This window comes from Mustela putorius, unplaced genomic scaffold, assembly GCF_011764305.1.
Source record: "Mustela putorius furo isolate JIRA1106 unplaced genomic scaffold, ASM1176430v1.1 tig00000040_pilon_pilon_pilon, whole genome shotgun sequence".
Taxonomy (NCBI): domain Eukaryota; kingdom Metazoa; phylum Chordata; class Mammalia; order Carnivora; family Mustelidae; genus Mustela; species Mustela putorius.
The window spans coordinates 3,685,376-3,707,945 of record NW_025421261.1 but is presented as its reverse complement, the minus strand read 5'-3'; the positions used below and the strand labels follow the sequence as shown (position 1 = coordinate 3,707,945).

The 22,570-nt window shown below is 47.0% G+C and overlaps 1 long non-coding RNA gene across 1 annotated transcript in view; it reads left to right on the top strand.

Annotated features, from left to right (window-relative positions):
- Positions 1-22,570, top strand: part of LOC123390700 — a 194,446-nt gene that overhangs the window by 837 nt on the left and 171,039 nt on the right. The window contains exon 2 of the long non-coding RNA XR_006605263.1: positions 8,054-8,107. This is a non-coding gene — a long non-coding RNA (uncharacterized LOC123390700). The remainder of the gene's footprint in view (positions 1-8,053; positions 8,108-22,570) is intronic.

The window sequence follows — 22,570 nt, the reverse complement described above, 5'->3', positions numbered from 1 at the left end:
AGTAAGTATGGAATGAATGAATGAGGAATGAATTTCGTGTTTTGGGAGCTAACCTGCCTATTTAACTTAAGAGCATCTATCTTATCCCAAATGAACAGACATTATGCCTTGATTGAGCGAACTATTAGATATGTTTAGCTTTAAACGCAGACATAAATAGATTTGATCTTTCTGTGGTTCGAATTTCCTCCCATCAGCTTTCCCTTAATTACCCACAAGTGTTCCAAACCTTCATTAGCTAAATAGAATGCAGATGGTGGTCATTAGTCTGGGATATAAATCCTGCTGGCACATTCAATGCCTTTTCACTTGGTTAATTGAAATTTTCAGTATTCATGGACTACAAGAAAACACTGTAATTTTATCATTTATTCAGGGGTATAATTTTTTCCCTTTAGCTGGTTGTGTTTAATAATCATGCACTTAAAAAATATGAATTTGCTGGAGGGATGCCTCTATTTTCAGTGTGCATGTATCAATACCAGTTTGCTAAAGCAGGAAGACCAAATGGAAATTTATACTTTGTCTAGAAATCCTAAAACTGACCGACTGTCATGTCTAAGAAAGCATCCATGTAGTGTGCACTTTTGGGACCCCTCGATTCATGGGTGAATGCCTTCCAAATTGTTAGTAATATGAGTAGGTCTCATTCCAACATCTACCAATGAGTGAGAAGTCACCCAGTGTGTCTGCGTGGGGCGAGATGCAGGAATCAAATGAGACGCCCCAGGCAGACGCCAGGCCTTGAATGGCGCTTAGCTCGCAGCTGCAGCTGACCTTTAGCAAAACGAGCAGGCGTGCGGTGGTGTCTGGCTGAACGTGAAGCACACACACGCACAACACGCACATACACGTATGCACACGCATGCCCCCCTCCACACACACATACAGACACGTACGCACACACACTCACACACACACAAAGGAAGAACTGGTGCTGGAAATAAAATCTTGTAACATTACCGTCTGTCTCAGACCTACAGTTTCTGGATTCCTTAATTTTTATTATCCACTATTTAAGCAATTCTCTTGCCCCTGACTTTGTTCCAGTTTAACCGAGTAAGCGTCACAGTTTCGCTGTTTTCAAAGTGTAAATCTTAGTCGTCGACGTTACACGGAAGAAGGCAGCTCAGGAGAATTTGAGTCTGTTTCTGTTTCGTTTTTTTCTAAACCTAATTTAGTGGGAGAGACAACACTGCAGTACCTCTCAGAGGTAGACTCTCTCTTAAAACGGCGTACAGAACATACGGCGTGTCTTTTTGGGACTCACTCTGCGACCACTCCCACCAGCGAGAATGGGGTAAGCAGCTGCGCTTCTGGAACCTGTTTCCGTGGGCTGGCCTGGACGAGCCTCAGCCTCTGATACTGCTTGTGCGTTCTCAGACCGAGGCCGTATGGCACCAGGTTTTCACCCCAAGTCACTCTTTCTTCTGGGCTGCTTCTGCCTTTCTGCCCACTTGGAACATTTCTGTAAATGATCATTAATGTTAACTTGAGGAAGATGTATTTAACTACCTCATCTTCTAAATAGACCACTATTTAATATCTCTCAAAATCAGAGGTAGAGACGTTTTAGAAGTTATGCTGTTGTGGGTCATCTCGAAAGCTCTCTGTAGCTCTGGAGGGAATCAAGCCTGACCATGTTATTCAGTCCAGTGTTCTTGCCGCAGAGGATGGAGGGAAGAAGTAGGCAGAGCACTCCTTGGTTTCTGAATGATGTGTCTGATAAAATCAGGCCCATTTCCTTCAAATTAGCCAGGTTATCAGGACCTTCAAGGACATGAATATGGGTTTCCTCACTTTGTAATGAAGAATTTGAGACCTCACGGCCAGTCACCCGTCTTAAGCTCACAAGAGGTCCGTTAAGAGGGGACATGAGACCCAAGGAAGCCTCCTGAGCAAGTGGCCCATTTGTTTATCTGTCGAGAGAGTCTGTCCTCAAAGACCAGCAAACTTCTGAGTTCTAATACAGGATCATGTCCAACTAGAGTAAATCAGTCACGACCAGTATCTGCCCTTGACAAAGTGTGCCAAAGTAAAGTGTGTTGTCGTGGACACAGCAGCCCCCCACACAGATGTCGCTGCTGCTAGGAGAGCAGCTGACCACCCGCAGCTGTCAGCCCTCTCAGGAAATCGTCCCCGGAGGAGCACAGTCCTCTTGCCCAGGGTCATGCCTTCTTTCCCGGGCAGCTCTTAGCTCCGCCCCTGCTGGGGACAAGTCTACCCCCATTCAGGGCCCCCGTGTGGTGGACTGAGACTTTTGTGGAGTTTCACCAGGGCCAAAATTATTTCTGTGCTTGGTCCCGTGCCCTTCCCTTTCCTTCCACAAGTAGAGTCCCGAGAGCAGCCCCGATAAACCCCCACCTGCTCACCTCCATCTCACGGACTGCTTTTTAGAGAGCCTAATGTGACCTACGTTTTTAGATCTTTTCCCATCACCGTGAGTGGCCAAAGTCTTTTTTATGTAAGTCCTCATTTATTGCCCATTAAAATCTGTTTTTGAAATTTTTAGAAAACTTAAAAACCCAAAGTTAAAAATATGCTTATAGAAAAGGATGTGATAAACTCATTCCTTCTAAGGTGTGACAGATCAACAGTAATAGTACGTGACATTTTCAGTTGCCCACCGTGGGCATGGACTCTTATACCCTAGCATGCCTCGAGAGTTTGTCTTTGATGGTTCAAAGCCTGGTGTGAAAAGCAGGGCTCTAATACGTGGAGTTTCAGGTATCAGTATATAAATGGACAGCCATAGGACCGGACCTTTCTAGATTCATCTGGAAAACTGCTACAACTTCTATGTGTAATGCTGCTCACCCCAGACGGGTCACCTTGCCGACAGGGTTAGAAGCCAGAGCTCTAAAACGGCCTCCGCACCATCATGCTTGCCCTCCTCGGTGGAGCGCAGCCCTGCGCAGACTTTGTGGAGGAGACTCATTACGGTTTTCCTCTTTAGTAGAACAATATCGATGCGGCAGTCAAGAAGGTCCCAGTGTGGGTGAGCCACCCTGTTTTGAGCCTTTCATTTCCAGTAATTAAAGTGAACATGTTATTGGAAGGTTAGAAAGCCCACCCAAAGGCAATTACAATAGTTGTAATTAGGAAACTGGAATGCCGGTCAAACTCTTTCGAAGGCAACGGAACGAGACCAACGGAGCGTGTAAGTAAAATCCCCTTAGAAAATGGCCAAATTAAGGATCAGACTCTCCTTGACCCGGGCCGTGCTGCTTTCATACTCACTCTGGGTATGAGATTTCACCGCATATTTGGCCTTTAGCTCCAGTGGTTCCTTCCTACAAATACAACATTTGGAGCTACTTGTACTAGTTTTTTTAGTGAAGCCAATTTCACCCAACTCTGACTCTCATTTCTCCTCCAAACACGTTTCTCAGGTCACCTGACACAATTCTTGAAGGTTGAATGGTATCATTTCATCTCAAAGATCATTTCCGCTGGGGCTAGAGCACTAGAATCTGAATCCTTAGACCCGTTCTTTGATTGACTGTCCCTAGTGGAGTATCTTAAACTTACTTAAGAATGAAATTAGAGTTTCTGAAGCTGCCCCCGCGCGGAATCTGCAGGAGCTAGAATTTGCGTCCTCTCCAGATTTTTCAACTGCCGTTTCTTGGAAAAAATTTAGTGACAGTGGTCAGGGAATCAGGATCATCGCCGTGACTAGCGCTTCTTGAGTTTCGACCAGTGCTTCTCACCTGGGGGTGAATTTGCCCTCCGGGGACACCTGGAAATATCTGGAGGCAATTTTGGTTGATGACTGAGGTCAAGGGGTGGCCTGTGCTACTGAAGTCTGGGGGGTCGAGGCTGGCAGTGCTGCGCAGCACAGCTCGCCCCACCGCCACAGCAAAGAATCAACCAGTGCAAAGTGTTCGTAGAACTGACTTCGGAAAATCGATCGCCAAACCAAGCCGATAACAGACAGGAGACACAGACGGAAGAGAAACGGTGTGTGCGCCCCTCGGGCCGTCTTGTGTTTGTCACGCTCCTCTGACGCTCTACTGTGATGTGACCGCCCGCGAGGCTGCTTTCCCGGCCCGGCGCTCCCGACGCCGCGCTCTGGCCGGAGGACGGCGATCTTCCCCGACGCCCGTTTTCACGGACGGCCCCGGGCTCCGTAATGGGGCTGCGGCAGCGGCCGAGTCTGGTGGCGTCGGAACCTTCTCAGATGAGGAATCTGAGCGGGCAGCAGGCCGCTGTGTGGGTGTGCTCAGGGGCGCGGCCCGCGGGACGGTCCGGGGCCGTCGGCGGGGAAGACGGGGTCCAGGGCTCCGAGGCTGCGAGAGCCGTGTGCTCGTCGGGCTTTTCTCCCTCGGTGCTGGCTCTGTCTTCCAACGGACCGGAGTCTGTCTTCGAACGGAACCGGCGTCTGTCCTCGAACGGAACCGGCGTCTGTCCTCGAACGGAACCGGAGTCTGTCCTCGAACGGAACCGGCGTCTGTCCTCGAACGGAACCGGCGTCTGTCCTCGAACGGAACCGGAGTCTGTCCTCGAACGGAACCGGAGTCTGTCCTCGAACGGAACCGGCGTCTGTCCTCGAACGGAACCGGCGTCTGTCCTCGAACGGAACCGGCGTCTGTCCTCGAACGGAACCGGAGTCTGTCTTCCAACGGAACCGGAGTCTGTCCTCGAACGGAACCGGAGTCTGTCCTCGAACGGAACCGGAGTCTGTCCTCGAACGGAACCGGAGTCTGTCTTCGAACGGAACCGGCGTCTGTCTTCGAACGGAACCGGAGTCTGTCTTCGAACGGAACCGGCGTCTGTCTTCGAACGGAACCGGAGTCTGTCCTCGAACGGAACCGGAGTCTGTCCTCGAACGGAACCGGCGTCTGTCCTCGAACGGAACCGGCGTCTGTCCTCGAACGGAACCGGCGTCTGTCCTCGAACGGAACCGGAGTCTGTCCTCGAACGGAACCGGCGTCTGTCCTCGAACGGAACCGGCGTCTGTCCTCGAACGGAACCGGCGTCTGTCCTCGAACGGAACCGGAGTCTGTCTTCCAACGGAACCGGAGTCTGTCCTCGAACAGAACCGGAGTCTGTCCTCGAACGGAACCGGAGTCTGTCCTCGAACGGAACCGGAGTCTGTCTTCGAACGGAACCGGCGTCTGTCTTCGAACGGAACCGGAGTCTGTCCTCGAACGGAACCGGAGTCTGTCCTCGAACGGAACCGGAGTCTGTCTTCCAACGGAACCGGCGTCTGTCTTCCAACGGAACCGGAGTCTGTCCTCGAACGGAACCGGAGTCTGTCCTCGAACGGAACCGGAGTCTGTCTTCGAACGGAACCGGCGTCTGTCCTCGAACGGAACCGGAGTCTGTCCTCGAACGGAATCGGAGTCTGTCTTCGAACGGAACCGGAGTCTGTCCTCGAACGGAACCGGAGTCTGTCCTTCGAACGGAACCGGAGTCTGTCTTCCAACGGACCCGGAGTCTGTCTTCCAACGGAACCGGTGTCTGTCCTCGAACGGACCCGGAGTCTGTCCTCGAACGGACCCGGAGTCTGTCCTTCTACCCACCAGCCGTGCGGACACAAGAGACTGAGATGCAGCCGCAGCGGCCGAGGACCGGCCGAGGAGAACGTCCAGGGTCTGTCTGTTCGGCCGACGCGGGCTGCTGCCTGTGCGGGCCGGACTTGGGTCAGCGGGTTTCATCGTGGTGAGAAGAATGAGTGCCGGGCCCTCAGGCTCCTCGAGCGAAGACGGCGGTTTCTTTCCGGAGAGTCATTTTTCCTCTTCCCGGACGATTCCGGTACGTCTGTTTTGTGAGCTGCTTTTTTGACTTTTGCTCTCTTTTCTTCTACCACTTACAGCTCCTCCCTTCTTTCCCTTTTCCACGTCAACGAGAGCTTCCGTTTATTCCCACGAGGGGCCGCGAGCGAGCGCAGGTGCACACGGCGGTGAGGGCGCGGGCACGGGAGAAGCAGAGCCCCGCGGCTGAGCAGGCGCCCGTCCACCCACGCGGCCTCCCACACTCCACATCCCTTTCCTGCTTTTAGTTCAGACTTTCTAGATAACGTTCACACCTTCCCTCACAACAAAATAACACAAAACGGCCAGCAAACCGTATTTCAAGATTACACCAATCTAAACCTTGAATTTATTTTTTTCACTAAATATGCTTTTTTGTATGTTTACCCACACCTGTGTTTTCTGTCCTTTAATGCTGCGTATTACTTTGAATCAGAATTTATGCTGGCTCAGATTTTTACCTATCTGTAGTGCTTGCCTCAAAACAAAGTAAAATCGTAGGTGAGGTGGTAGATATTTTTATGTTCTGCAAGGAGAGAATGTGAGAAAATTCATGTATATTATATCTTCAAGCCTTACCGACGTCTTTATCGATCTTACCTTTCTTTTACTTTTCGACACTATTCAACCAAAATAAATTTGTTGGTATAAATACGTATATGTGTATGTACACGCATACATTATATATATATGTGTGTGTCTGTGTGTCTTACAAATATAAATATATATGAATATTTACTGCAATGTAGTTTGTAATGGCAAACAAAGGAAACCAACAAAAAGCAATAACAAAAGAACCAAAACATGGAAAGTACCAAATGTCCATCCATAACAGAAGCCATACATAGAGATACAGAATACCTCTATTATGGAATGCCATGCGGCTGTTGAGACGAATGAGCCAATGTATGTGACCTGACCGGAAAAGGTGCCCATACTGCATTCTTAAATAGGATGAGATGATGTCAAGGAAGAAGGAGGTATCTGTATGTGCATATGCAGTGTGATCCGGAGAGTAAGTCCTGTCATTACATGTGGCGTAAATACATTCGGATAAACACAGAGAAAATGCGGAAGGACAAACACAGTTTTTTGTTTTTGTTTTTGTTTTTGAGAGAGACAGAACACACACGTGTGTGCCAGTGGAAGGGAAGGGGGAGAGGGAGCGAGAGAATCTTAAGTAGGCTCCATGCCTAGCACAGAGCCCACTGCGGGCTCCATCGTGACCTGAGCCCACATCAAGAGTTAGAAGCTCCACAGGCTGAGCCACCCAGGCATCCTGATGAACACAAATTTTTATTACTGATCACCTCAACAGGATAGTTAGAAAGAAGATTGACTCATTAAGAATATGTATTTTGTAATTAAAGAAAAAGTAGACCCGTTTACTGAAAAAAATTTCAGTATCATTTATGTAGTTGACCACAGATTCATCGAACTCTTCATAGGGTGGTCCAAAGGGAGCAAACTTGATATAAATCCCAACTGGCCTTGCATGCTAACATGCCTTTTTAGTGGTTCATGAGGCCATGAAAACAAACAAAAATATATATGAAAAGTAAATCGGGTGGAGAGCAAGTGTGCTAAAGAAAATAGAGATCAGATGACAAGATCCGGTGCTGCTGCTCAGGTTCATAAACCTCTTACATGGGGAGAGGCTCCCCTTCATTGCTCAGGCTCATATTAGGTTTCATTAGAATGATTTGGCATTTGACATTTTGTATGTATCTCTTCAAGAGATAGAGCACCGTGTGTGGTTCAGAAGTTGGGTTCCAGGGTCAGACTTCTGGGTGTTGATTACTCACCTCTTTCCAAGGTATGTGACTTTTGACAATTAACTGAATTATGCTGCAGGCACCCTGTTTGTGAAACAAAGATAAATGAGTCCTTACTCTGTCGTTGTGGGCCCATACTGAATGTTCCAGCTTGGTGGAAGGGTGCTTGGAAGTCACCACAATGAAGGGCGGGTATGTTTTTAAAATCCAGGGAAATCACTGGGGTCACAAGAAGTGGTGCCCACCATAGATTAGAAATGAACAGGGCAGGGATGCCTGAGTGGCTCAGTGGGTTAAAGCCTCTGCCTTTGGCTCAGGTCATGATCTCAGGGTCCTGGGATAGAGTCCCACATGGGGCTCTCTGCTCAGCAGGGAGCCTGCTTCCTCCTCTCTCTCTGCCTCTCTGCCTGCTTGTGATCTCTGTCTGTTAAATAACTAAATAAATAAAATATTAAAAAAAAAACAGGGCAGAGTCATTACACTTTGATGATTCTAATGTGTCACCCCCTTCTTGTTTCATAGACCACCATTTTCAGCACATCGGCCAGCGAGAAGTCCTTATCTGACTGCAGAAAGGTAAGTCAGCCTCCAAAATTTCCAGCTTGCTGTCACAGTACTAAGTGGCTTCAGACTTGATGACATTCCACTGAAAGGCTGTGGGGTCAGTGAGGATGTTCCGGTGACATGTTGTGGCTCTCTTTCTTTGGAGATGAAAATCTGAATGGTTCTCTTTAAGGACGTGGAACACTCTGTTATCGTTTGACAGCATTTTGTTATCAAGCAGCTCTGGTTGCATATATTTATTTCTATCTCGCTATTATCTGACATTTTATTCTGCGAGATGAGCATCAAGGGAGTCCAGGAGAAGCCGCGTGGCAGGCGTCTGTGTCCTTATTTCCAAATTTAAATGCAATAACCCTAAGCTCAACACAATATAAAAATGATTTTGTATTTTGAAAGCTGATCATATAGCATAAAAATCTGGTTTGGATTCACCACAGTCAAGTCTGAGAAGCTGTCATGCTTTGCAAAAGGATTAGCCTCGCTGGCATCTGATGGAGGACGTCGCTGTGATGGGCCTTGGCTGGAGACGGCCTGCTGTAGAAGTAGCAGCATGTCTAATTCCTGCCCTTCGCAGTCCAGGGGGCACTTCTATCCGCCTCTTTAATCTCAGGTTTAACGAGGTCTTCTCCTTCTCGAGGGGAAAAAAGCGATTTCACAGTGTGAACAACTCAAATAAATTCTTTGACACTATCTATTGATATGGAGAACCAGGTGCGCAAAGAGTTGAGCTGTGCCTTATCTATTAGTAACTTGGCATTTCTTAGGGCTGGAGAGCATGGCATTGTTTGGCTGTGCTGCTTCTGTTTCTGAAATTGCTGGATATGGGATTAGAGCTGGGATAGTCATCTTTTTTTTTTTTTTTAAGATTTTATTTATTTATTTGACAGAGAGAGATCACAGTAGGAGAGAGGAAGGGAAGAGATCACAGAGAGAGAGGAAGGGAAGCAGGCCCCCTGCTGAGCAGAGAGCCCGATGTGGGACTCGATCCCAGGACCCTGAGATCATGACCTGAGCCGAAGGCAGCGGCTTAACCCACTGAGCCACCCAGGCGCCCCTGGGATAGTCATCTTTAAAGGCGATGTGAGGGCCCACTATTCCGGGTGACATTCATTTCGTTATCTCGGTGGTTTTTTACTGCCTATTAAATCTGCGTCTTGATTGGGTTCTGCTGTGTTCGTCTCGGTCTGGGATTGAGGTCCATGTCGTATTCTTAACATTTCAGATCCTGTGAAGGGACCTCAGGGGTCCTGTATTCTCACTTTTTCCCCGGAGTGAGGCTGCCCTTGATATCATGTGTAGACGTCCCACCTCCACCTGGAGACTCTGCTGACAGGGACCCAACGACCCTGACTGCTCACTGGTGACACAAATCAGAGCATGACAAAGTTCTTCATTTTACTGAGCCAGGATCTGTTTCCTTTTGATTTCTGCCTGACGTTTAAAGTATGAAGCCAATTAATATGTTTTCTCCTGAATCTTCTCCCCGGCTCACCCCTGGGCTAATGATTTTCCTTCCTTCTTTCTAGTAGAATATTGTTCTAAATGATTTCCAGAAGTGTGGGCTGCTGGCTGCTGGCTATTTGGTTTCCGAACTTGGCTCTGGCACATCTGTGGTCACATAAGCTACCTGTGCCTCACTTTTGTCCCTGTAGAACGGAGATAATAATTGTACTTACTTCATATGGTAGATGTGTTGGTACATCTAAAGTGCTTAGAACAGTCCTCAATACAGAATCAATGATGTATCAAGTATTATTATCGCTTCTAGACCAGGTTATACTTTTTCTTTTGCATACTCTTCGTTACCGAGATCAAAGATTATGTGTCCTTCTTCCGATGTGCTCCGTTTGGCAAAAGCTTTGAGTCTTTTCACTTTTCGTGCAGGAGCTTTGCACATGCTTGGTGTACGACAGGTACCACATCAGACACGGGCAGCGATGCTAGAGGAGCTGTAGGCGTCCCTCGGTGTAACGCTGGTACTCCGCTAATGCAGCGTGAGACGGTGTCACTTTCTGCGCGTCACCATGTCCCTCTGTGGCCCATGCGAAGTCTGAAGTCCTCGCACATGCTCTTAAGGCATTTTCACATGACTTGCTCTTACAACACAGCTTTCTTTTATATTTGTGTAAGTGATCTTTGAGTATAAATATAGGCCATTTTATTTATTTTATTTATTTTTAGAATTTTGATCAATTGAGATTATTTATAAAACCAGTTCTGTTATCCAACATATTCACTACCTCTCTCAGCTCTTGTCATGCACAAGACAGAGTAGTAAGTCAGTCTCTGTGACTCAGTTGGATCCATCCAGCATGTTACCAAGTGCTCACGGAGCATCTGCTCTGTGACATGAACGGAAAGACCGTGGGGACCAAGTCCCATGTGACCTTTCCCTCATTGAACGTATGGGTAGTCACCAGACATGTAGAATTGTGAAGGGATAATGTGATTCTTTTCTTAAGTTGGGAGGTTACGAGATCTTACATGAAGGAAACCTAACGTAATCTGGGGGTCAGAGAAGACCTTCCTGAAGAAGTGGCCTTCACTCAGATGTCCGAAGAACGCATGGGATTTAGACACACGACGACAGGGTGGAGGCAGAGAAGCACCAAGTGTGAAAATCTGGAGAGGCGGAGAACTATAAAATGTTCAGAATGTCTGAAAATTGCAACTTGAGATAGAGAATGACAAACAGTGTGACAAAAAAATAAATAAGTAAAATAAAATTCTGATCATGGAAGGACTTATAAAACCAGAATTTGGATTTATTGTAAGGGGAACAAGAAATTTTCACTTGGGAGGGTAGGTGTATGTGACTTGATATAATTTTTATTTTAAAATCATTTGGATGCTGAAGAATAGAAGAAGCAAGATATCAGACACAAAGTCTAGTTATAAGGGTATAGTCAAGAGATGGTAGTGGCCAGGATTAGGATAATGGCATTGAAGATCAGGAGAGATTTGAGTGATAAGATCAACAGGATGTGATAATAATTTGGATATATGGTAGAGATTGATACATGTCAGGTTGTGGTGGAGGTAAGTTCTCTCAGCAAAGACGACCACCAGGTATCTGGGCATGTTGATTTATAATTCAGGATAGCATACTAGGATAGAAATATGAGTATGGGATAAATACCCATATAGAGAATGGTTGACAGAGTGTGAAGGGACAAGATTGCCCAGGGAATGTGGGGAGAAAAAATGAAGAGTGTTGATAAGAATGTGGTATATACGGTCTGGGAAAAGACTGTTTCCTGTGAAGGAAAGAGAGAAGATAGGGCCATAGATGTTGGAAGAAATCAGAAGGATGTAGTATGACAGAAATCAAATCAATAAAAGTAAGTCATTAAAAATGAGGTAGTCACTTGCATCAGAACTTTTGCTGGGAAGTTAGCAAATGGGGACTCTAGAGCATCCACTGGGTTTGCTGGTGTCATAGACCACCGTCAGTTTTGGTAAGACCCAGGTGATGGGTGCATAGGCCAGGCTACCATGGATTGAAGATTGAGTGAGGAAGGAAATAGAAGCGGTAGGCTAGCCTTTAAAGGAATGTGTTGCAAAAGGAAGGGAAGAGATGAGTAGTTAGGGGGGCTATTGGGTTGAGGGAGGGTCTCTTAATTGGGGTGGGTTTGGACAAGTGTGTTTAAATGCTCTAAGGAAAGCCATAGAAAGGCAAGGAGATGCCAAAGCACAGCATTAACCTTAGCTAGATGGGGTGACACACCATGCTAAACAACATCAGGGAAGGGGAAAGGAGAATGCATACGGAGGAGTTAGGAGAGCAGGGAGCCAGAGTAGGTCCTTGTCTGTAGGCAGCTCTGGTCAACTCATCCACTTCTTTTGTTTAACTTTTTGATGGGGAGGTAGGATTATTATTCAACCAACCTAAGTCCATATAGCTGTACTATTTCAACAGAATTTATTTAACCTGCAGACATTCTTCTATAATATTTCACATAGATATTTTCCATGTACATAATCAACAATCTGTGGGTCATCTTGTCTTTTAAGATGGGGTCTTTTTTAAAGAAAATTACTCTCAAATCTGAGTCTCAAGTGATAAAATCTCTTCTGAACCCCAGATCTGTGTTGTTGACGAACTCGAGGCCTTTTCCACTTTGTTGTCCCATAGACCACGCCTTAATGTAAGGACACGCATTCTCCTTTACACGTGTTCTCTCCCATCCTGAGCCGTCTTCTCCTGTACTCACACTCCGGGCGATGGCTTTACCATTCCAAGCTAGAGATGTCAGTGTCATCCTGGATTTCTCTGGTGCCTTTACGTCCCACATCCAACTAGCTATCAAATTCTGTAAATGCCGTTTTGAGGTGCCCCTGGGATCTTTCCATCATCTTTTTCCTTCCCTTCTTAGTCCTCCTGTGGGAGCTCGTATGACACGCTCCTTGACCTTTTCTACTCCAAGTCTTTTCTTCTTCATTCCATTTCCAAAACACTGCCAGGGTTACTTTCCAGAGAACAGACAACAAACACAACTGTCCATGTCAAATCTTACTTAGAAGCATCCAAGGGATTCAGGTTTAATTCAAATTAGACCCCATACTCCTCTGTATGACTCAACAAGTCATTCTCATTGTCTTCAGCCTCATCTCCTGGTATTTTCCTAAGGGCTGGAGTCTAGAGGTCTTGAGCAAACTGCTCCTGAATGCAAAACTTTTTGATCACTCTGTGCCCATGTTCAAAGTGGTTGTTCTTCTTGAATACTATCTTCCCTTTCTTATCTGCTTGAAAGCTGAGTCTTCTATGGAGCGACCCCTTCACATTGTCATTTCCTTTTCAAAAACTTTCTTGGTTTCTCCAGGAAAGATGAATGGTGTTACCCCTAGAGTTTATAATGTTTTGTGCCTACACCAAAGTATAACACCTAACAGCAACCATAAAACTGTCAAGTGTTTACCATATTTTCAGCCCTGTGTAAAGTACTTTACATGGATCCTTTCCTGATTTTTATAATAGTGCTCTGAGATAAGTAAAATTATTACTACCGTTTACAGATAACGAATTTGAGGGCTAGTGACACTGAAGAACTTGCTGAAGGACACACCAGTAGCGGGTATTGGGGCCAGGGTGTGAGTCTAACCAGTCTGGTGTCAGAAACATTGCTTCAGTGTTTTTCTTCTTCTTTCTGCCATTGGATTCTAAATACTTGCTGACCGGTTCAGCTTCCACTTAAACTATCGTCTCTTGGAGCGGGGACAAGGATGGATTCTGCTCGGAGTAATAATACCCACTGGTGGGAAGAGCTAATAAAGGTTGATTGAATGAATGGATTTGCTGAATACATGATTGTCCAGTAATGTAATATCATTCTGGGGCCATTTTGTTCAAAAAAGCAGGGTTTTGTTTTTTTTTTTTTCCTTTTCCTGGGAGTTGAGAAAAGGATACTTATACTCAGGGTTTATTTTTGAAGGCAATTTCTGCCATAAAATAGGGTGTTAATGGATAGCTGGTTGGGGAAGAGGGGGCGTGGATTGAAGTGTTTAGTTTAGAGAAAGATAACAAATGTCCCACTTCCTAAATTCTGCTTTATAGAGTGGTAAGAATCCCTGCTCTTATTTTTAGCCAAAGACCAGTTCACTCCTTAATTTGCAGAACCTAAAAACATCTAGGGCATGTGTACGGGCCCATCCATTCATTCATGATTGTTTTTTGGGGCCTCCTATTGCAAGGCAGTTATTACCACCATATGTTGTAGAAGAAAAATGGACATGCCAAGATGCGAAGTAACGTTCTCTAGGGACATATTAAGCTCAAAGTAGACTCTTAGAGGATTGGCCTAAGTCACGTCTTCTCATTTCTTTCCTCCGTAACCTCTCCACCCGACACTATTTAACTCAAGTTGACTCATGGAGGGGCGGTGTACGGACAGATGAGCCACAGAGAATGACCTTCAAGCACCTTCCATGTTTGCTGCTCCTGTTTTATGCTCATTGATATTTATGTCTCTGTGCCTTGATACTTTTAAATCTCTCAGACTCAGCTCTGTCTGTGTAGGGATGCTCTGTCACACGCTCCCGCACTTGGAGTGATGGGCAAGACACACATCCTCACCCCTTCTCGGATGCTCTTGGCTTTGCCCTAACTCCCACCCTTGGGGTACACATCAGAGACAGGTTGGGGGTGATGGACAGGTGAGGTGGTGGATGAGGTGACGGTGAGAGATAAAATGAATCCCAGGGATGGGTTAAAGGTCAGAGATTTCTGTTTCACAGATTACTTGAAAATGAAAAATAAGCATTTTCCAGTTTGGTATCTATAGGACCTGCTTTATCCTGTTGTAACTTTCATCTGTATATGGTAACCTAAAATCCCAGCCAAAATCTCTGTTACCATAAAAATAGGTTCCTCCACTTAGAGAGTTTATTTTAAAAAATTAGCTACCATTTTGATGGTTTATTGTAACATTTTTGTTGGGTGGGCTCCATTTCTCTCTGGATTTCCGTCTGTTCTATCTCCCTGGAATTCTGATATCTTAACCCATGTCAATGACAACTTCTTTTCTTTTATAAAGATTTATTTATTTATTTGAGAGAGAGACACACACAGAGAGGGAGGGAGAAGAAGAGGTAAGACCCCCAAGCAGACTCCGCACTGAGTGCAGAGCCCCAGATGACACTTGATCTCAGGACCCATGAGATCTTGACCTGAGCTGAAACCCAGAGTCAGATGCTCAACGGACCGAACCACCCAGGTGGCCCTCAATGACAAATTTTAAAGATAGTATCTTTAGGAAATATATCCCTATCATATAAAAAGTATCAGTTTTAGGGCTCCTTGGTGGCTCAGTGAGTTAAGCGTCTGCCTTTGGCTCAGGTCATCATCCCAGGGTCCTGGGATCGAGTCCCACATCTGGCTGCCTGCTGAGCAGGTAGCCTGCTTCTCCCTCTCCCTCTGCCACCACTCACGCTTGCTCTGTCTCTCTAGTGCTCTCTCTCTTCTCTCAAAAAAAATCTTTTAAAAAAGTATTCATTTTAGAAAGGAAAGATAGAAGGAAACCTACGTGTGGGCGGCAGTGATTTATGGGATCACCGTGGTCGTGCTGATGGGTTACCTCTCCCATCCACCCTTGGCTTTGACTTGGGTGTCTACTATTGCCAAGGATGGGTGAGAGTGCAGCACACCTGCTCGCGTCATCGCTATTTTTAATAGACATGGATGATGACCTTCACTCTTCCTTTAGGAAAAGATGACCAAGAATCTGGAACGTAATGGCCTATTGGAAAATTCAAGTTTCTCATCAGTGCTGATGAATAGGTCTCTGGGTAAACACAGCCCAAGACAGTGGTATCAGGAATTAAGATAGTCCCTCACAGCTGGTTCCTCGGCCTTTTGAAACTATATTGTATCTGGCTTCCTCTTTCAAAGACCAAGACTTAATGTCTAGACAGTGTTCACTGACCTCCAGAAAGCTGGCCGGGCACAGTCCCACGGCTCTCAGCTTCTTGGCAGAGTTTCTGGGCTGGCAGGTCACGGTGACTTCTTCCCATGCCCCGAGAAAGGGCATAAAGACCAGACCAACCCTGCCAGCACTGAAGAAATTCCTCTGCCTCCCCTCCCCATCCCCTGAAAGACAGAATCCCATATCCTGGAGCAGTCACAGTCACAGTGAGGGGTATTATTTCAAGTAAATGTGAATGCTGTTTACTTTTTAAATAGTTTTTTTTTTTTTTTTGAAGCCAGAAAGGTTCATTTTTGGCAGAGTACAGTTGTTGCTGACTTTATAGAGTTCTCTCTGCTCGACAAAGGGTGAGACACACACACACACACACACACACACACACACACACAAACTTGCAAATTTCTATCCTTTTTTCATCTGTGCCCACACAGGCTACTAATGTCTGATCTGTGGGAAGGGCAGTTGTGTCTCTCTGAGCACCGGGAGGCACTTCAGCCTTTCCTCTTCTCTTGCCTCCATGCCTCTCCCGCTTCACTCTCCCAACCCGGAAAGAGCTCTTAGCATTGGTTTGCAATATTTGGAGTAAGATAGGTGTTTCTGGATTCTATGCACTCTTCTTTTGTCTCTTATTGTCTGGCTTTGATTTTTTTATTGTTGCATTTTCCCAATCTCACTCTCCTGAGATGCCGAATGGGGCAGGGGTTAGGAGCACAGGGTCTGGCGACCAATTTCCATGACTGGAGTCCCAGCCCCACTACCATCAGCCACTCTGTCCCTCACTTGTCTCATGTATGAAATGAGTCAAGTCATGGTGTCAACCTGTAGAACTGCTGTTAAGGGTTGAGTAGAAGGATCCATGGAAAACTCTTGGAGAACTGTCTCAGTAGGAGCTGTTCATGATTCCATCCCTGGGCTTGCAGAGAGTAATTTGAACCTTGGTACTTTGAGTCGCACTTTATGTTTTTGCTTGAAAAGAGCAACACCACCAAGCAAAGTACATCAGTAGACTTGGGCTAAAGTGCACGTTTGCAGAAACACAAGCTGTAGTTGTGCTGAGTTACCCATACTGTATGGGTCTCTGATTCTTAGTAATTCTAATTCTTAACGATGGGAATGGACAAAGGTCAATATTATCAATATTGTCATGGGTTTCAGCTCTGTAAAAGCAAAGTATTTCTTAATAAATGGAACAGAAAGCCCTCCTAATAGTACAGTGAATACACTTTTCTGCATCTCCAGCACCTGACACAGTTTTGAGCCTGCAGTAGACATTTAACAATGTTTGTTAATTCATAAACTTGGCATAGGCTCATTCCATAAAAGCCTCCAGTAGAAGGCTCAGAAATGAAAAAGAAAGGAACGGGAGAACCTACTGTGTCTTCTTACGCCAGCACCTAGAATGTACACGGGCAGGTAAAAATATCTTACCACTAGCTTGGAGGTACAGAATAAGATATACAGCATTCCTGTCTCTCGAATAAGTGTGTATCCATTACCTTTTCTAAATGTTAATATATGGCTTTCTTTTGCCCATTAGTCTATATTTTCCTTTTTTTTTTTTTTTAATAGATATAACCTAACATCAGGGATTTCTGCAGCCATGATTTCTAGCCTGGGCATCTCGATAACTTTCATAAATTTTTCTTTTTTCTTTATTTCTTTTCACTTTCTTCATTTCTCTGTTTCGCGTTCTCCACTCCCTCCCTCTCTCCTTCCTTTTCCCTTTCCTTGACCTCACATGGCAGGCGACAAGGAACAGCTACAAGTTGTGTGCACTTCCCCGTCCTACCGCCCTCAGACCCATCACTTTTATTTACATCTTTAGGACCTGACAGAGAGCAAGATTTGGACTCACCTAGACCCACGTAATTTACTCTTTAGTACATAGTGGAGGTCTCCCATGATTATTTGGAGGATAAAGGAGGAAAGAATCCTTGTCATGAATGAACTCATAGTTTAGGGGGTGGCCAAACTGTACTTGAATCAATCACAGTGCGGTCAGTTCTGTATGCTTGGGGAGCAGAGAAGAGGCTGTGAGTAGCCTTCCCTGGGAGAGCCACTGCTTTGGTTGTCTCCCCGTCCCATTCTTCTCTCATCAGGGTGACATCGAAGTGCACCTCTGGGTTCTATCTGCTTGGTGGCCAAGACTGTGTTTTGAGTCAGAGGTTGGAGGATGATCCTTTCAAAGACTTGCCTGCCCCATGGAAATTAGGGGGATAACTCTCCAGTGTTGCTTGTATTTTAAATACTATTGCAGGAGATCCTGTACTCTGTCCTGCTTCTGGGGTTGAGCCTCAATTTAATGATCTTTAAAACCACAGCCCGTGCAGGCTTGTGGAACTGCCTACATATGTTGAAAAATAATGATGCTGCTGGTGTGGAGTTGCAAGATAAGCAGAGAACCCAGCAAATGACTCAGTGGGAGTTTACCCCAGGGGAAGGATAAAGAAAAGAGTGTACTATTTTTTTGGCAAAGGAAACTGGCACTTAACATGATTATTGCAACTCTAGGCACTTGGGTTTTCCCACTGGGGAGATCAGACGTGATAACAGCAGAGCTGCTCTTCCAAAGCTGAACCTTCATGAGCTCCAATCTCCAGCTGAGATGTCAAATGGCCAATATCCCTGGCAAGAAGAGCCCTTTAATTAATTAGAGCCTTGAGCCGGCAGCTTGCCACAAGCACCTGAGCACTGTCGCCGGGAAAAGAGCTGCTGCTGTCCCGGAGGCCTGCCCCAGGTGTCTGCCTGTCTCCACGGGAAAGACACACGCTGTGTCCCCCTCACGAGGGGTCTCTTTGTCCCTTAGAGGTTTCTGGCCAAGTCTTTCCTCTCCTGCAGTCCCAGAGGTGGGGCAAAGATGGGAAGGAAAGTGTTGTCATCCGTTTCTGTTGGGAGAGCCGCAGAGGCGGGCATCTGGGGGAAGCAAGTGTGTGATGCCGGCGTGCGCTGCGGCTGAAGCACATCTCGCCTCGCATCCCGGCAATCCTGAAGTCCCGAGGCTGTTCAAGCAGGAACTGGTCTCGAGGCCGGGCTCGCGTCAGCAAGGGTGATCTGGCACTTTGAGAGACACCCCCCTGTCGTCTCGTTAGGGCGTCTGAGCCTCGGCCACCAGACGCCGTGTTGCAGGTGTCCCAGAGGGAGCAGCCCACGGGTCTGCGTCGGTGGCTGCAGGGCTGCCGTCGGGAGACTCTGCGGCGACTTGGCAAGGACAGAGGTGCGCCGGAGGCCAGGGCTCTGCTTGCCTGTCCTCGCAGAGACGTGCTGGGGACTGGACCACCGGGTCCTCACGAGGCCGGCTGAGTCGCTGTCCGGCCCGCCCCGGCCGGAGCCGCGGCCGCTCTTCCTTGGGCTTCAGTCTCCGTAGTGCCGGGGCAAGTGCTGTGTGGGCCGGTGTCCTCAGTGCTCTTCCCGGCGCTCGAAAGTCTTTAAAAAATCGAAAGAATGGGACAGTGTACTTTCACATATCAAGTGGGGTTATTATTTACTTATTGGTAAACATGGGCTACGCGATATGTAGAATATTTATAGAACCACGGGACACAGTTTCTGGTTTTCTGGAAGTCCCCAGTGACTCTGGAGCCAAACTGCCTGAACGAAGGGCTGCTCTGGCTCTCCTCACGTACTGAGCCTCTCCGTGTCACACTTTGCTCTTTTCTTTTCTTTTTTTTTTTGGAGAAATTATTTGTACTTTAAGCGTTTAGAAAGGTCTAGCGAGCGAAAGTCAATCACGAGCCTCCACACTGGGCTCAAGGACAACCAGGAAAGCGTTGCCCGCGGCTCGTTACTGCGTAAGTCAGACTGAAATCCAGACGGAACATGGGCTTTGTTTTCAGACTAGAAAATGTAAAAACATAAAAGCAAAATTAAAGCACTGTGTTAGTGAGTGCCTCGGTTAGCAATGTTTAGCATTACTGGAGATTTAGATGGGGCAGTGACCCACTAAGGATACGGTTATTAAAGCTTTGGGAGTAAATATAAAGCCTTAGACTGGAAAGAGCAAGGGGAGAAACCAGGTGAAAAGAGAAATTTGGGGAACACCGCCGTTTTAGGGGTCAAACAAAAGAGCAGACACAGAAGGGGACAAAGCTACGGGGCCGGTGGCGAGGGCTCGGGCATCTCACGACCCTGTGGCGGCGGAACGTGTTGGTGACGCGGAGAGAGGGCGCCAGCCCGGGGCCGGAGCCCAGGCGTGGAAGTGACCCTGGACTGTGCCCCACCTGCACTGACGACATTTCATTTCGGTGTGAGCGGGTTTGGGTGCAGCCATTCTTGACTTTTAAAGAGAAGAGAATAGAAGTGCCCATCCCCGGGAGTGGCTGCACAGCGGTGACCTCACGCTCAAATCTCATCAGCGTCCACATCATCTCCGGAGCTAGTGTCTCTCTATCTGGAGACAGATCTGTCCCCACCTCCCCGTCCACCTCCTGTCCCCCTCCCGTCCACGCGCACGCAGCAGTCGTGGCGAGACAAAGGGAAATAACCGCTTGCTTTCTGCCACCAGAAGGGGACAGCCTGTCGCTGGTCGTGGAGTCCTGACCCCTGACTGACCTGGGTCCGTCTGGCTTCTCTTGCTAGGCCTCTGGCTTGGCCTCCAAGAGGCTCTTCTCATGCGGTCACCCTCTTTGGCCGGTGAAGGTCGGTCTTCCCCGAGCTGTGAGCGCAGACACCGGCACTGAACGCGGAGTCACGCCTGCTGTCAGCCCCCACCTGCCAACCCGGACCGCTGGACTACTGGCCACATTTCTCCCACCACGTGTGTGTGGGAGCTCCCGAGAGCTCTTCGCATAGATTTCTCAGGTTTCCTAATGGACGTCTTCTAACTGGCCACCCAAGGGAAGCTTGTCTTTGCTTCGGCTGTTGGCTTTCCGCGAAAACCCTGCCTACTGGGCAGCCTGGCGGGCAGGTGGGGGCCACCGCCCTGTAGCTCTGCTCCGCGACCTTCTTCAGGCATAAGCGTGGAGAACGCCCCTCTGCACATGTCTGCAAAGAACTTGGGCCCTCGGGCCTCCAAGCAGCACTGTTTGTTCTCAGGGTCCACGGAGTCTCATGAAAACAGCGTCTTCAACCTCAGACCCTCCCACCCTCCCCACTGAGGCACGGGACCTGCTCCTAAGTCTAGGAGGAAAGCGATCGGCCGCTGCGTCTCCTGCACATGCTCTTTCGCTCCTTTCTTGTCTGCATCTTCCCCTTCTCCCAAGCACCTTGCACCAAACTTCCTGCCTTCCCTTTTATCCAAATACGGCTCCTGTGTCTTAGTCCATCAGTGCATGTGGTCAGATGGTCCCAGCTCAGTTTCGTAAATAGGGAATCTTAGAATCCTAACCTGGACAGCTGGATGTGCTGCTCCTCTACTGCTCCCGACTGGTGGGTAGCTCACGGTCTGCTCACAAGACTGCTAGTGCTAGGAAAGCATGAAGGTTAATTAACCAAATGCTGGTCTATTTTGTTCCTCCAGACACCAGTTGCTAAAGGAAATCCATGTTTGTGTTTCTAATGCTCTCTATCTCTGTAATGCGCGCTTCAGCGGTGTCTGGGTTTAACGGCTCGAGAGGCCAGAGTGTCTGCAGATTGTTATCTTGACCTCCATTCAGACGCCGAGGAAGCCAGGTCACTTGCTGAACCCCCATTCAACACCCTTAGAACCAAGCTTGCTACCTCAGCATTTTCAAAGTTAAATCACTGTGTTGTACACCTGAAGCTAATGTAACGTGTGTGTCTAATACACTCAAAACAATAATAAACAAACAAATAGATAAAAGTTGGCTTTTGGAGTATGGTGTCTCCATCAGAAAGGATGAATCCCCAACTTTTGTAGCAACATGGACAGGACTGGAGGAGATTATGCTGAGTGAAATAAGTCAAGTAGAGTCACTTATGTGTGGAGCATAAGGAATAACACGGAGGACACGGGGAGATGGAGAGGAGAAGGGAGTTGGGGGAAATCGGAGGGGGAGACGAACCATGAGAGACTGTGGACTTTGAGGAACTAACTTAGGGTTTGGAAGGGGCGGGGGTGGGAGGTCGGGGAACCAGGTGGTGGGTCTTAGGTGGGCACAGATGGCATGGAGCACTGGGGGTGGTACGTAAATGATGAATTCTGGAACACTGAAAAGAAATTAAAAGAAATTAAAAAAACACTGGCTTCTGTTTGCAGACCAACTGTTCCTAGTGGAATCAGTGCAAACAGGCAAAGTCATGACCTGGTCGGGAAAACCAGCTGGTTTGGCTTCCACCTGATTTTCTGTTGTTGTCATTCGTAACCGTGAAGTAAAAGCAAAACAATTATATTTTCTTTTTAAATCAGTCTTGTCTTTTCTTCTTCTTTCTTTTCTTTTCTTTTTTTTTTTTTTTAAGATTTTATTTATTTATTTGACAGACAGAGATCACAAGTAGGCAGAGAGGCAGGCAGAGAGAGAGGGGGAAGCAGGCTCCCCGCTGAGCAGAGAGCCCGATGCGGGGGCCGATCCCAGGACCCTGAGATCACGACCTGAGCCGAAGGCAGCGGCTTTAATCCACTGAGCCACGCAGGTGCCCTGAATTAGTGCTTTTTTTTAAACCTTTGTTTAAATACCCAGGAGTGTAATTACTGGGTTAAAGGGTAGTTCCATTTTTAACTTCTTGAGGAACCTCCATACTGTCTTCCCCATGGCTGCACCAGTCTGCAATCCCACCAGCAGTGCTAGAGGTTTCCTTTTTTCTCTATAGCCTTGCTAACACTTGCTGCTTCTGTTTTTTATTTTAGCCATCTAACAAGTGTGAGGTGGTATCTTATTGTGGTTTTGATTTGCATTTCCCCAAGAGGAGTGATACTGAGCATCTTTTCATGTGTCTGATGACCATCTGGATGTCTTCTTTGGGTAAATGTCTTCTGCCCATTGTTTAATTGAGTTATTTGTTTCTTAGGTTTTGAATTGTATAAGTTCTTCATGTATTTTGAATACTCCTTCTTTATTGGATGGGTCATTTGCAAGTATCTTCTCCCATCTTCTTTCTTTTCTTTCCTTTTCTCTCAATTCCAGCAGAGTTAACGTGCAGAGTTAGGTTACTGTCAGGA